The sequence below is a fragment of the Grus americana genome, chromosome 8 (genome assembly GCF_028858705.1).
Source record: "Grus americana isolate bGruAme1 chromosome 8, bGruAme1.mat, whole genome shotgun sequence".
NCBI lineage: Eukaryota > Metazoa > Chordata > Aves > Gruiformes > Gruidae > Grus > Grus americana.
In genome coordinates, this window is record NC_072859.1 from 14,399,546 (window position 1) to 14,414,817 (window position 15,272).

The 15,272-nt window shown below is 35.0% G+C and overlaps 1 long non-coding RNA gene across 1 annotated transcript in view; it reads left to right on the forward strand.

The window, feature by feature from the left end:
- LOC129209699 (uncharacterized) overlaps nt 1-15,272 on the forward strand; it is a 137,347-nt gene that overhangs the window by 51,572 nt on the left and 70,503 nt on the right. Inside the window, exon 4 of the long non-coding RNA XR_008578145.1 lies at nt 4,828-4,940. This is a non-coding gene — a long non-coding RNA (uncharacterized LOC129209699). The remainder of the gene's footprint in view (nt 1-4,827; nt 4,941-15,272) is intronic.

Below are 15,272 nucleotides of genomic sequence, written 5' to 3' on the forward strand. Positions count from 1 at the left end.
ATATCTTTATAGGGTAAACTTACTCATGAACATTAGGAGGGCAGATTTTCATTCTATCTCTACTGAAGTCTACAGCAGCAACAATACACCTCATTTCAGAGGAAAGCTGTCTCTCTAGGAAAATACCTGAAAGACTCCTCTGAAGAGCGCTCTCTCATTGTTTTTCCAGTGGAGAGGTCCTCCCTTTCATGTTCCTGCTGCCTGTCCTTGCAATCTACCCAGCTTCAAGCCTTGTTTTCTCAGCACTCCCCCCAAACGCATCTCATCCTACATTTCAGATGGGCTTACTTTCTCTGCTGTTAAATCTTGCTTTGTTTTTCAGTTATAATCCTACTCTTCCAGGTCAGGCAATTGCCTTTAAAGAAGCAGCATTGTTATGGATTGAGCAGCTATTCCAGCTTTCTTGTGTTCCTGCTTCTTGCTGCCATTGACGTTTTTTATATAGGCCTTCCCAGTGTATTGCCTTTTGACAGTAGAATATCATCCTTTCATGCACAGGTATCAGAGACTGCAGTCATTCCGAGCCTGCGTTTGCTTACCTTTATAGCCTGTTCTTTTGTTACAACGTGCTTAAGGTCAGACTCTGATTTAGCTCTTCCCCATAGATTACTGGAATATTTTTCCTTAATAGATCTTTTTACTCATGATATTACTAAGTATCCTAAGAAACAAAATCAAACTGAGACTAAACTTTGTTCTTCCTTGTTTGACAAGGAATGTTATAATCTGGGAAAAAATATTGCACCCTAAAATGTTTTGAGCATACTAGACCCATGCAAAAAATTCAGCAGAGCCATGCAAAGGCCAGGGCAAGCAGGGTATCTACTCTGAGTGTCCACTTAAGGAACAGAGGCTACAGAAAAAAACCAAATCTCTGGATTTTACAGATGGTTCCTGTGGCCACCCAGGAACAAAGGATTCAGGCTCATGGTGAGGTAGGAGAAAGGAGGCAGCATGGCTGTGAGGGACCTCTTGTCAACTGAATGGAAACCTGAGGAGGGAGACATGCTCACAGGAAGAAAGAGTGCCCTGGTATCAAGTTAGCATACAGTGGCTCTGGCCGTGCTTTTATAATACAGGTTGTACAAACTGCTATCATCCCACAACTCTTATCTTTGTATTTGTTCTATAGAGTCATAAGACTATTTTCATGGGATAATCTCTTTGCAGCATATACTCTGCATATCTAAAGTGCAAGATTGCCTGTACTCTGTGAAATGCAGCTATGCTAAACCAGTAAGACAAAAATTCGGCTAAGTGGAAGGACAACAGAGTTAGTGGTTACATAAAATACACAAAAATGAAGAATTGAAATGGCAGCTCTTCCAGACAGTAACTGGTTGATATCCTATGCTACAGCATCTTGTTGGCAGAAAATAATGACTCTGACAACAGCAGTGCAGAATACATCCTACAATCATAACTTTAGCCATCTACTTTAGATCATAATACATCATAATTTACAAATACAGAACTACTGGAACAAATTATAGCTATGCCACCTGACTGCAGAATGAATTTCTACAGGGAGAGCTTAGGGTCGAACAGCTTATAGAATATTTATGGGTGGTGACGATGCATGAAAAGGAAAGGAATTTGCTTGGCTTTCACTTCCATCTGAGCTTTTAGTTAGAATATGAATACTTGGTTTCTAACTTGAACTCTGGTAGTAGAGTTTTTAGGAATCTTCCAATGAAGCAATGAATTTCAACCCTGGAAACCTAACCTTGCAAGTGTTAAAGATGCAGCTGTCCCTTTCACTTGTTTTCATATATATTTGTAAGCAAGTATCTCAAAACAGTCTTAAGAAACCAATTACTTTCCAGACAATGTTTTTCTAGCATGTAAGATGATTCTTTTTAAGTCGGTTGGTTAAGACCTGCATTCCTTATTCATGTCTGCCGTTCTGCTTAATTCGTACACATAATGTTTTCTGCATACACTTCTGCTTGTGCTTCTTTTTCTTATTTATTTTGCAGTATTACTGTGCTTTACTTCTGCTGCTCAAGTCATGGTTTGTAAGCCAACGCTTGAAATCACTTTCACATTGTTCGACGTAGCTCTGACCAGGAACACTTAGGACTAACTGTAGTTCGGTAGGGAGAAGCCCTGAGAACTAGACAATAGAAACACTCCAGCAATACAAAATTCACAGAAAAAGCTTACATCAAAAAAGTATCTAAAGCACACCATTGACTGCCTCAATTTTACATGGTTTGAATACTGAAATATCCTTTGTCTGTAGTCCTTTTACAAGCAAGTAAATGTATGTTGGCCTGTTTGATTAATGGTTGGATAACTGTTTGAAAACAGACCTTATATTTTGAAAATACAAACTTGATTTAAATTTTTCTGCTTATAATTAACTTGCATATATATACAGTATATAACACTTGAAAAATTTATTTTCTGCATTGTGATTCAAATTCCATTCCTGTTCCTTCCTGAAATGCTCTGATGCAGTGAAGTGATTTTTTAATTTGCTTTAGCAAAATAAAAAAATTGAAAAGCTTTTCCAAGGGGCAATAACTGGAATGGAATTTTAGAAAACTTTATTTTCCTAAATTTTTGTTGAACACTGTAAAGAAAACGTATTTTATAACCAACTATCTATCACTTAAGTAGAAACCTACAGCAAAGCAAACTTACTGGAGTATTTGCTCTGCAATATTAAAACTTTGAATTGCTTGCGCATACGGTTCCCACTGATAATACCTGGGCTAAATGAGGCAACAATAAAGATTTCTGCACATTAGCTAAATCTAAAACATCCCAAGGATGAAAACTTTGTACCATTACAGATAATGGCAAAATTCTTCATGACTTCAAAATGGATGATATTTCACTATCCAGAATATATATGCTATATACGGTACATGGATACATACAAAATGGACAACAATTGTTGTTTCATCCATTCTTCCTTAGTATATGTATTTGAATACTGGTCCTTTAAATATAGGAAAGAAACTGAGATGAATACAGTACAGCTAATCATAAAAAGCAGTTTTTATGCACTGCAAAATAAGTATCTGCTAACAGGTCCAGGTTAAAAAAAAGAAGAAAAGGAAAAGGAAAAGGAAAGGAAAAGGAAAAGGAAAAGGGAAAAGGGAAAGGGAAAGGGAAAGGGAAAGGAAAGGAAAGGAAAGGAAGGAAAGGGAAAAGAAAAGAGAAAAGAAAAGAGGAAAAGAAAACAGGAAAGAAAAGAAAAAAGAAAAGAAAAGAAAAAAGAAAAGAAAAGAAAAGAGAAAAGAGAAAAGAAAAAAGAAAAGGAAAAAAGAAGTCAAACTTATCAGCGAATTCCAGGATTTTGAGGCAGTTTTATGATGCAATGTCTTTTAACAGGCTATGCAATTTTGACAAAAGGAAAAAGTTTGGTAGGATATGTTAATTTCAGTAATGCTTCATTTTCACAAAAGGAACTGGGGAAGAAGCATAGGAAAATCCTCGTGCTAAAGCTCTAAGCCGCCTAGGCTTACTTCTCCAACATGGAAAAAGTAATTTTCAGTGTAAATATTATACCAAATGTAAAAATAATATTATATTTAAAATAAATATATTAATAAATATGAATATCCTTTTGAATGTAAAAATCAATATAATTGGAAAATCAAAAAAGTACAAAACAAAGTAGAATTCTTTTTGTGTATTGCACTGAAAAATTCTGAGCAATTCTGGGTTTTATTTCATTCCGTAAAATGCATTGTTGTTATTCAGTTTTGGAAAACTGCAGAAAACAGATTTTTCTTCCAAAACATAAAATTCCATTCTTGACCAGCTCTAGTAATTACCAATAATTATCTCCATATTAATTTGTGCATATTGCCTTTAAAATGTGCTGCCCAAATGTTTATTCTTTATTCACATATGGCTTCCTTAGGAAAGATCGACCTAACTTGTTTTTAAAAATAATAGGGGCCAGCAGATATTAATTCAGTCAATTTTCAGAAAGCTTTATGAATCATAAATACTGGCATTTCTTAAATTACTGGGTGCCTGACCTAGCACAATCTCTCATTGGTTGAAAAACAGAAAAGTGATGAAATCCCTTTGATGTTCTTTGGAACAGGGACAGATGGCTCCCATCTCCCTGAAGAAGTTTTATTTTGTTTTTCTTGGTAACACTGTGACAAAAACATACCACACAGAATAACAAGTTCAGGCACTTTATGAGAAACTGACATATTGTTTTAAAGTAGAATAGTACTTTCTGGGGAACTGAAGTGTTTATAGGATTATAAAATGTCTGGATATATATAGCCAAAATATTTGCAAGCAAAATAGCTTTCAGACTTTTAGGGAGGGGAAAAAAATACAGAAATTTCATTATGTGGCCTGATCTAAGTCACTGATAAAAGTAGTAAGTGCTGAAATCTTTGATCTACTGCAGTTTTCTACGCCTATGGAATGATTGCTCATACTTGCACTAACATAGATGGAAACCACAGTTATATAGGACAATCACTGGACTTCCCAGTGGTTTGCTAACAAGCAGAAACATGGAGAAATTTGGGAATCTTTGGTTCTGTTCTGGGCTCAGAAAAATTGAGTTTGATTAATTTTAAATGGATTTGACAGAGTTATATAAATTCTAAAATTAAAAAAAAAGGGGGGGAAGGGATGTGAATTAAACTGGCATTTTCAGCATGCATTTCAAAAGAAATTAAAATTCCTTAAGAGGTGACCACTGAACTATTTTTTTGTGCATGAAGGAGTCCCACTTAACAACTCATGAACCTGTCATTTGTACACAGTGCTGACCAATCTTTAGAAATATTTTTCTAAGTCTCTTCTTTTTCCTGTTTTTCTGTCCAAATTTCTCAACAGAAAGCACAGCTGAAGCTATGCTCTTCCTTCCTCAGTGACAGTACTATCTCAGAGCACACATGCAATTAACAACGTAAAATCTCACCTTACAGGATTTTTCACCAAAGCTCCAGGTAATTTTTTTCAGTGTATACTTAGAGCTTGTAATACTTCACCTTTTTTTCCTCTAGACAACTTATTAGCTGTTGGGAGTTTCTTTTGGAGGGTTTTGTTTGGATTTCCCCCCCACCCTCTTCCACACAAGCTTCCAGAATTATTTTCCTTTCAAACTGTTAGAGCCCATCTTCAAGGAGAACTTTAAAGACTTGATCATAGCTGCAGCTGAAGTGATGCAGAAATCCCCTCAAGCTATCTGCAGGGTTCTTCTGTTAGCAACCTGAGCGTCAGTGCTCTCCAGAGAGACTTGTAACAAAGCTTTAGTCAACTCACACAAGTTCAAAGGGAAAAGCGCTCTGCACGGGATGATATTTTGGGATAAAGCACTCCTTTGTCACACTGGTACCCAAAATGTCAGAAGCACATTTACTCCATTAAGAGAGTTCTGTTCTGCTGTAATTTTTCTGAGCATAGACAGCACTACAGTTTGTCATTTCCAAGTAGATGAGTTACATAGAGGCCGCTGAAGAAAAATATATATGTGTGTATATATATACACACCCCAAAACCAAAACAAACAAAAAAGCAAGTACATGCTGTTGAAATATGTTACGATTTAATCTGTTTACTTAACCATGATTCACTGAGATATTTAAGGGATAAGGTATTTGCAAACTATTAGGAGCAAGCTCAATCATTTATGCCTAATATGCTAGAGAACAGGTCACAGTATCAATACCTATATCAAAGCTACCTTAACAATAACTTACAAAGAACAAAGATTGCTCCTTAAGCTAATAAATATTATAGAAGACTGAAAGATTTCAGAAAAAAATGATAAAGCTTTATGAATAGAAAGGGCAACAGGGAGAACAAATGAAATTTAACAGAGAGAGATGTGCACAAGCGAAAAAGCAACTAAGGCAGCAAGAGGAAACACGGATTCCCTATGGTCAGATGCAGAGAAAGATTGGGGTACATATAAAAGTGGGACAAAACTAATACTGAAGATACAATAACACTTCAGTAAAAAGATGTCTAGAAATAGAAATATCTAAAAAGAATAGAAATAAAAAATGGAAATGTACTTTAGAAGATCCACTCTATCTATATTGGCCTAGATCCTCAATAAACACACGTATATTCATCCAGCTACAACGAGCAGGAATTTTAATATAAAGTAAGAAGTGTCAATAATATCTTCAATAGTCTCCAGGCAAAACCTAATACATTTTATTCACATAGTGAAATATTTATACTTTATTAGTTTAATATTCTGAACATAGTAGCTTAAAGATGTAAAATTCTATTTTCTAGTAAGAGTTCTGAGGGTGAGATATTGGATAAAGAACATGAATGATGCTGACAATAGTCTTTCTCAGGCTCAGACTTACTGTTAAGGTCAGTGATTAGCTTAACAATTCAACGCCCTGAAAAAAATCTGTATTGGCTAACTGTGGAGAAGTTCTGGCCAAGTCCTTGGATAGATGGCCAGGAACTGAAGAGAACCTGGCCTCAGAAAAGACTGTGAACAGCTGAGATTTCTGGAAAATAAGCCTGAATGATTTGGAAGATAATTTCAATATAATTATATGGAAACAGATCAATGAGTGACATGGATTATTACAACAAAAATAATGAAAAGAAGCAGGTGAAGAAATAGGCATGAATTCAGTTTCTCCTGCTGTGTTACCATCTATGCACAATTCATAAGCTAACCGTTTTATAATAATGCATTATAATTTAATAATTATATATTAAATGGAAAACATATGCACTAATCTTTTATAAACCAATTTTGTGTCTCTGAAATATAATAATAATGTCATAAAACGATATATGAATGTATATGACCTCAGGCTAGGAAGGGGGATTTCACTAGTGCAATTCTGTCCAAAAGAAATATGCCTGTTTAAAATATATTCAATATCTGGAGAGGCATTCAAGAACCATCCAGAAGTTAGATATCTGTTAAAGGCTAGTCATCTTGGCTACCTCTGTAATCAACTGAGTAAGATACACACTTCAAGATGTTACTTCTTGTGTCCTGTGTTTGCCTTGTATGAAGGACATCTCCTTTCCCAGGAGCACTGTGCTGGCTAACTGACTTTTAGACTAGATACCTGCTTTTTAGGCAAATAAAGGTAAGGATGGTGCACTCCAGCCCTGTGGCAAAGAATGTTCTGCTCATATTTGTAGATTTCTTTCCTCATGTGGGAGGTTAACTAACCAAACCTAGGTATACCTATTTGAATCACATTTGTTTGTTTGTTTTCTGGTAAATCTTACCTCAAAAAATGCCTCTTCTCAAAAGTTCAAGTGAAAGGTATTCCAAAAATTCCTGCAACTGAACACACATTTCAAACCTAATTCAATCCAGTACTCAGAAAGTGAGAGTTTGCTTTTATGTTCCATGCTTGTCAGACAAGCTTCAAAGCATTCTATATGTACTTGATATCCACTGACTATATATTCCTTTATTAGAAACATACTGGGGTTTGTGCAGGGAGCCTGAAAAACATACCAATTGCTAAAGAGTATTTTCTCATTAATTTAGTGACACAAAACAAGTAAAAAAATGTACTGTTGCTTCCATACCGTAAAACATTAGTACCTATGCCCCTGCTGATAATCAATGCCTTTATAATGGAACTTAAACATGTTTTTGTTTTGATGCAACCATTTTTTCTATTCCTTCTGAAACTGAGTGAAATACTTACACACGGTAAATCACCCTCAAATGTTCCATGTGGCTTTGTCTGCTGATAGTCCCCCAAATGGCTATAGTTAAGCCATGTAGTTAATTCCCTTGGATTAGATGTACATAATTTACCTCAGCTAAGGCTTAAAAGTGTAAGAGCCCGAGCCATACCAATGCACGCCACCATGGGAACATACATGGTTCAACAGCAACAACAAAAAACACCAAGACCAAAACTTAAAGATTTTGAAATGTCAGTGTTAAAGCTTCATAGCTTTTTTTCCCCACTCTTTTGGTTATTTGTGGCTTTCTTGTCTAAAATTTAGAAAATAAAGAAAAGCTACGTACACAGGAAAATGAAAAGGACTGGTTATCAGTGTTTACTGTTGGAAGCAGAAAAAAAAAAAACCCACAGAAAGGAAAAGGTCGTAATACTTCCAACTTTCAATGTGATTTTTTTAAAACTCAAGATCTATATATGTCTGTATTTATCTATACTATTTGGAAGAACCATAGAATGGTTTGGGTTGGAAGGAACCTTTAAAGACCATCTAGTTCCAACCCCCCTGCCATGGGCAGGCACACCCTCCACTAGACCAGGTTGCCCAAAGCCCCATCCAACCTGGCCTTGAACACTTCCAGGGAGAGGGCATCCACAGCTTCTCTGGGCAACAAGAACTAACAATCATTCTGGTTTAAATCCTATAAAATAGAAATAAATTTAATTTAAAAATATTCTAGTCTCAACTTGAACTTTTGAAATAAATTGTGGTAAAAAATTGGAAGAAAGTAAAAGAAAAAAAAAATGCCAATGCAATTTCCAGGTGCCATGAGCATAAGTGGAGAACATTTCAATACCCAAATGTTTTTGACAAGAATTATTGACTTTTCATTTTCAGATATTAAAAGTTCATCTACAGTACATTGCAATTCTTATGACCAATGCTACCATATTGCTTCCACAAACATTGGTTTCAGTATACATCAAATAACTTTGAAAGTCAGGTTTTATCATAACTCCAAAAAGTAGTAACACAACAAAGCTGTTTTACAAACCCGCAATACCTATATTTCTAATTAAAACCTGCCTTGTGTGTAATCCTGCACTATACAGACTGGTTTGGAATTGCTATAATTACACATCTGAATATGTATATAATGGAAATGGGCAATCAGAGGCAAGTAGTTTTCCAAAAATTTATAAATAGCAAGTTTAAAATTTATCAACAGATGTGCTAAGGGTTTTTTTTTCATAAAGCGATGCTGAAAATTAAAAAGAAGAATTAATGTATGATTTGCAAAGTCTTTATACTGAATTACATTGGCATTGGTTCATTATAATGGCTGTTTGAAATTATTTACTAGATTTAGAAATGTTAATGTCCACAGCTTAACACAGGCTCTCCAGAACTGCCCTTTATTTCTAGTATATAACAAACTACATGCAAGTGTTGTGGGGATTTTTGTTTGCTTTAATTTTATGGCAATGCAATATCTAAAATCATTGCAGTTCTGCAGCTGGACCAGTCCTTATGCCCACAGAGATCTGTCCTTAACGAAACAGTAGCTGGTATTGTAGTATCTATGCTAGATGCTCGAATGAATGTTTTGTTGACTGTGGCACCCTAACCTGCATTGGAAATGCAGAGGCGTGTATTACTTATTTGAGTTCTGTGACCAAGACCTAACTCAAAGGAACCCTTCAGTCTATCACATCAGAGACACGGTTACCTGACGATACTTTATCTTTTACTAAAATGACTGCTGTACTTGTATATATGGGAAACCAATGTTTCAGGATTTCCTTAACAGATATAACATATAGAATAGACACACAAAGAGACAGTGTGAATTGCTTTGGGGCTATGTTCACCAGGGCATAAACTGAAATAGACTGAATTTTCAGAATCACTGTATTGTAAAAAAATCTGCTTTCTTTCATATGTAGGATATTTTATTCTATTCGCAACATGACTATATATTTTCCAAACTTATAATCTTGTCCACTAGGTACAAATCTTTACATCATAAAACTTGAATCATATGATAAAAATTTGTAACTGGGCTGTTATGGTAGCTATTTTAACAGCCTTGCAATTAACGCTTAACTCAAGGCTAGAGAACAGCAATTATTCAGCTGGATTTATTTGGAAGGAGCAAAATCTCCCTTACAATTGCTTTAGCAAAACAATTATTAGACAACAGAGAACATGAGAAAGAAGAAGGTAGCCTCAACAAGAACCGTGTTTCAAAAAGTACCTTACAGAGGAATTGGCGTATTTATCTTATTAAAAGCTTGAGAAGGGACTTCACTAGTGTGTGTGTAAATACCATAACAAGAAGCAAATGCAGGATCTTTAAGGAAGCGGAGAAAAGCTTCGTATGAGTCATTTGCATAGATATTTGAAACAATTCTAGATCTAAAAAGGTCAATTAATAGACTAAATCATCTAATGCATTCAGGCCCCTTCTTCACCTAACCTGTCCTAGTAGAGGGAACCATCCATGTTCTCCAGGATGACCTAAAATTAGGGGCTTGTCTACGAACACAAAGATTATGTCAGTCTTTCTGTGGAAAAATCAGATCACCAAGATCTTAGGTCCAGTATCAGGATCAATAAAGTTTTATAATGATAAATGACCTCAGAACTTTTTATAAATGTAGCTTTTTTTTTTTTTTAATTGTCTAAAGTTGTGTGGAAAACACAGGAATCGGTAAATTCAGTGGGAAAAGTACCAGCATGGTAAATGTACGCATATGCATAGCTTTAAGTTCATTTCAGTAGAAATCAGTGGCAATTGGCACACTGCACTAATTATGTATTAGTATGTACATTAGTATGTCTAGAATTTATTGTTGCGTCATGGCCAAATTATTTACTTGGTCTTTATAACTCCATTGCAGAGCATAAATGCTGCTTTTCACTTGCACTGCCTTGCTTGGTCTCTGCATTGAATAATGGTCACTACTAGAACTCCTGTCCTAAAAGCAAACGAATATGTAATGCATTTGATAGCAAGAACTCCAAGTATCATTAAACTAATTTCCCTGCACACATGCGATGCTTAAGCGTTCCATAAAGAAAAAACTGTGAATCCAGAATATGAGAATGAATTCTGATTTGGAAAGTCACCTTATGTAAATGTTAAATACTACTTGATTATGTTGATTTGGGGGGGCTTCATAATGAAGCAGTACATTTCTTGCCTAAAGTGTCACACTTTTAAAGGACCGCAGTAAGAAAACGCAATCAAAACAGCAGATTTAGTTTACTCAGTCAGGAGATATAAGCACAGCTGTATCTGATTTCAAAACTTGCCACAGGGAGTAAGAGAATCAGATTAAAGACACTCTGCTGTCACCATCATTGCAAGTAATCTGCTAACACATCAAGGCACCCTCAATCAAAAGGCTGATGTTCATGACTGAGGTTACTGAAACATAAGTAAGAGAATATTAATTGCATCAATATTTTAAAGCAAGCCAAGGCAAATACTAGTTTGACTTCAGTGATACCAATAATTCTGAAATGATATCACAATGCAATTCTAGAACAAGAGTCTTGAAGAACAATGATACAGCATTTTTAAAAATCCAGGCCTTTATTTCATCTGTCATTGATTTTCTTAAGTACTTATATTCCTTAGAAGCATGAATCTCATTGATTTCAAGTGGCATTTTTTAATTCTAAATCACTTAGGTGCTTCTAAAAATCTCACTTTTTGGCATAAGTTTCTTGTGGTTCGGATAATTATTTCACCTGAAGAGCTCCTGAAGATTTTTTAACCTCACTTTTGTAACAGCTTCCAGTGCAGTTGGTTTTGCTTGTGCAAAATTACATGATTTTACATTAGATATTAGTCTTTGAAATCTAAACATACTAGATGTCTAAACAGTAAAAAAACCTAATCTGCCATCTCAAGGGTTTTATGTAACTCAGAGAAACCTGGAATAAAGTGTTACACACAGCAAAACTAAAATCAGACATTCTATATTTGATAAAACTATAGTTATCAGTTAAATTTCTTTTTAATAAGCATGTTTGATTCAATAGTCATGCAGAAATGAAGAATTTGATTATTAAACTTTTGGCAGATTTTCTAACAAGCTCCAAAAACTTAATTTCCACAGGCATGTTTAACAGTCCTGTTTAACCCTAACAGAAAGTTAATTAATTCCCTTGAGAGCTCATTTGTGCAGCTCCAACTGTCATAGACACTCTAACTAAAATTTCTAAATGTTTCAATACAGTCCCACTTTGCTAGACCATTACATAGCTGAAAACTACATTTGTGCAAGACAACACCTGAATTCTGTTGATCCTGCAGGAAAAAATCAGAGAGAGGAAAGTCCTACCACCCCCTAAATAAACCAGCCCCCATCCCCAGAAATATATTTAGGCAGGGAAATATACCAATGAATACGGTGAGTTAATTAGGAATATCCCTTAATTTGGGTCTGTATTTTACCTGTGTGGCTTAACAGCTTTGTTATTAATCATATCTTAATGTAAACACTTTGAAGCTGTTGCTACTTAGTAATGTTCATTACAAATAATCCCTGTGGGAATCACCACCTTATTTCATTAAAACTCCTGCCTGCTGTTAATTGCTCTTAGGAAAACATGAACAAATTAAGTGTTTTAAGAGCTAGTAGTGTAAACTTAATGCTTGTGTGTTTGATTGCTGGGGACTAACGATGTGGCTGATAATCCTCTGCTGTTGCACTACGCTATATGATAGTTGACAGTGCTAGCCTGTTTTAATCAATAACAGTTGGTGTTACAAGGGTTAAAAAAAATATGGTTTGCAAACTGTAGTGTTTATCATGCTAGCTGAGACCCAGTATCATGCTGGGTCATGGGCAATTAATTTTTAAGTGTTAATTAATCTTTTGTGTGAGAGAAGTTATGCTATTTAGCAGGGATGATTGATATATATTAACTGAGCAAATTAAACAATCCTGGATATTTTTACTATGATAGTAGCATAAATGGGATATGCAACATCTAGCCATTGAAATTGAGGGGTTTGCATAATTCAAAGAGGTATGTGACTTCATAGAAATTGTAATAACATTCAGTTAAAATACTGTAATAAAGAGCATTTAATTTAAATGTTCTTACTCAAAGCATTAGTAAATATGCTCTATGTAGCAGAAAAAGCTGAGAGTACAATTTGCACTGGAATGTTTATGTAAAAAGGAAATTCTCTTTTTTAATATGAAAATTAAGTCATGTTTCCAACAAATATGTGTTAAAAAAAGTTATCTATTACCTTCCCTACAAAAATCTATAGCATGATAGGATGTTCCTGCTACTTAACTGGGCTTCATCATAGATGCCTAAATAAAATCCCTTGCAATCAAAAAATAAAATCCCTTGCAATCAAAAAATAAAAAGGAAGTAAATAAAGAGTAATCTGGGAAGATATTTACGTGTCATTAAAGAAATCGTTATTCTCTGCCCTATTAGCACAATGGATCCCGAGCATCTAATTTGTGTATTCAGTATAACCCTCTGACTTTTTGGGGAACCAGCATTTCAAATTCAGATAGATGTCTAAAAATTGGCAATGTGATTGTGATTGTCATTGAACTTATTCATTATTACTTAGTTGATCTCAAAAAAAAACCCAAACAACTGTTTATTTTGAAAAATATAAATCACAAAAGAGACACTGAGAAGTAGAAACAATGAAGGTAGATTAAACATCCCTACTCTTCATTTCACACGGTAAGAACAAGACAACACTCAACACTAGAAGCTAGCTAATTGCAGACTGATCAAAGGTAATATAGTACAACACAGAGACAGACTTTAGGAAGCATTGCCATTAAATACAGGACTATTCAAATATTCAAAAAGGATTAGAACTTGTATGAATTACAGGAATGTTCAGTTATGGTAGCGTGGACAAAGAAACGAAGATTTAGGGCAGATGTAAAAATGGCATCTAAACATGGGTTCCTTTGAGGCTAAAGACAATTGCTACTTGACATTAGGGGATAACCAGCAGATTGTCCTAATTATTATGTTGAATGCTTTACTGAAGCATCTGTGGCTGGCATCTCCTGGGAACTGGACACTACACTTGATGGTCTCCAGATCTCATCCAGCATGGCCGTTCTCTCAATTCTACCTGAACTGGGGGAGAAGAAAAAAAGAAGAAGAAATAAAAAAAAAATCATGTAATGTCAGCTAAATTCTGCATCTTAGATATGAAAATTATGCTGGAGCTGCATTATATCACATTCTTTATGTTTCAGTTACTGCTTGTAATATTGATCTTAAAATATATTTCTCATTTAATAAGTAGTCCTACAGACTTCATTTAAACCAAAAATGTGTGTGATTAGGCATATGGATGCTTGCAGCAGCAAGGAAAGGGCTGCAAACAAACATGGTATTTACATTCATGCTTAATGACATTAGTACAAATATTGTGCTACGGAAACTGAAAATATTTTGGACCATGCTGTGTCTAAAGAATCATTCAATCTGTTTTAAAAATATTTAACTAATGAAGTATGAATTAGTGACTTTTGTAAAGCACTTTGTAATACTGTAATTTCTGTTATTAAACCAATAGGAACTACCTTATAATAGTAACAGAATGAAAAGACTCTAGAACTTCACAGGCATGGTTGTATTAATTCACACACTTTATAGATCATGCAAAGACAACTTGACTGAGCCATATTATTTTAGGATGATTTAATTGCTGTAACAAAAGCTTACAAAACTAGAGCCCAAGGTATACCAGAAACAGTTGGAAATGTGCAGTAAGTACTGCAGTGTAAACCATTATTGAAATGAGTGAACACAATTTCTTTTATCCTGCAACATAATCTCTTTTTCACTGTTGTACAGCTCAGACTTTTCTTTCACTGCCTCAGCAGTAACTGGGGCTGATACTAAGGAAATATGGGGAAAAGGGAGTAAGTGAATATGCAGCAGGGTACTGACATATGTTGTAGGACCCCAATGTGTCTATTATACACAAGTGTATAAAAGCAAAGCTACAAGTCCAGCCCATCAGTGTCTCAGATTGCAAAGTACAAAAATCTCCAATCCAGCCTCTCTGAAAAACTTTTCCTCAAATAATGGCTTACCCAAACCAACACCACCATCATACTATGTGCTAGGAAAATGATGGCAGTATTATGTAATAGAATGGAGATTAATGAGGGCATAACAGGTATAAACCTACTGTGCAGTCTTATAGTATCTCACTCCATCTTTACTTGCATTTGTTTCATTTGGTTTTTTAGTTACACTTGAGAATGAACGTTAGAAAAGACAAGCCAGAAAGAGAAGGAAATGAATGAAATGTAAAACGAGCGATTTATTTCAAGAATAGAAAACTGGTGATTGACATGAAGGAGAATATATTGCTTCACTTTATCTTGTTACAGGAAATCAGTGCAAAGAGAGAGGATTCCTGAAGAGGGAAAAACCTACACTGTCATAGACTTCTGCCTAAATCATGGAAAAGTCTTTGGTTTCTGGCTTGCAATTGTGAACAAATTACAATAATTAAGGCTCCGATTTTGAAAAGGAAGCAAGCAATGCTTCCATCATGTCTTCTTGCAAATACTCTAAACAAAAAGCCAGGAATGTGCAGAGGTCAATATACAGAGAAGTAA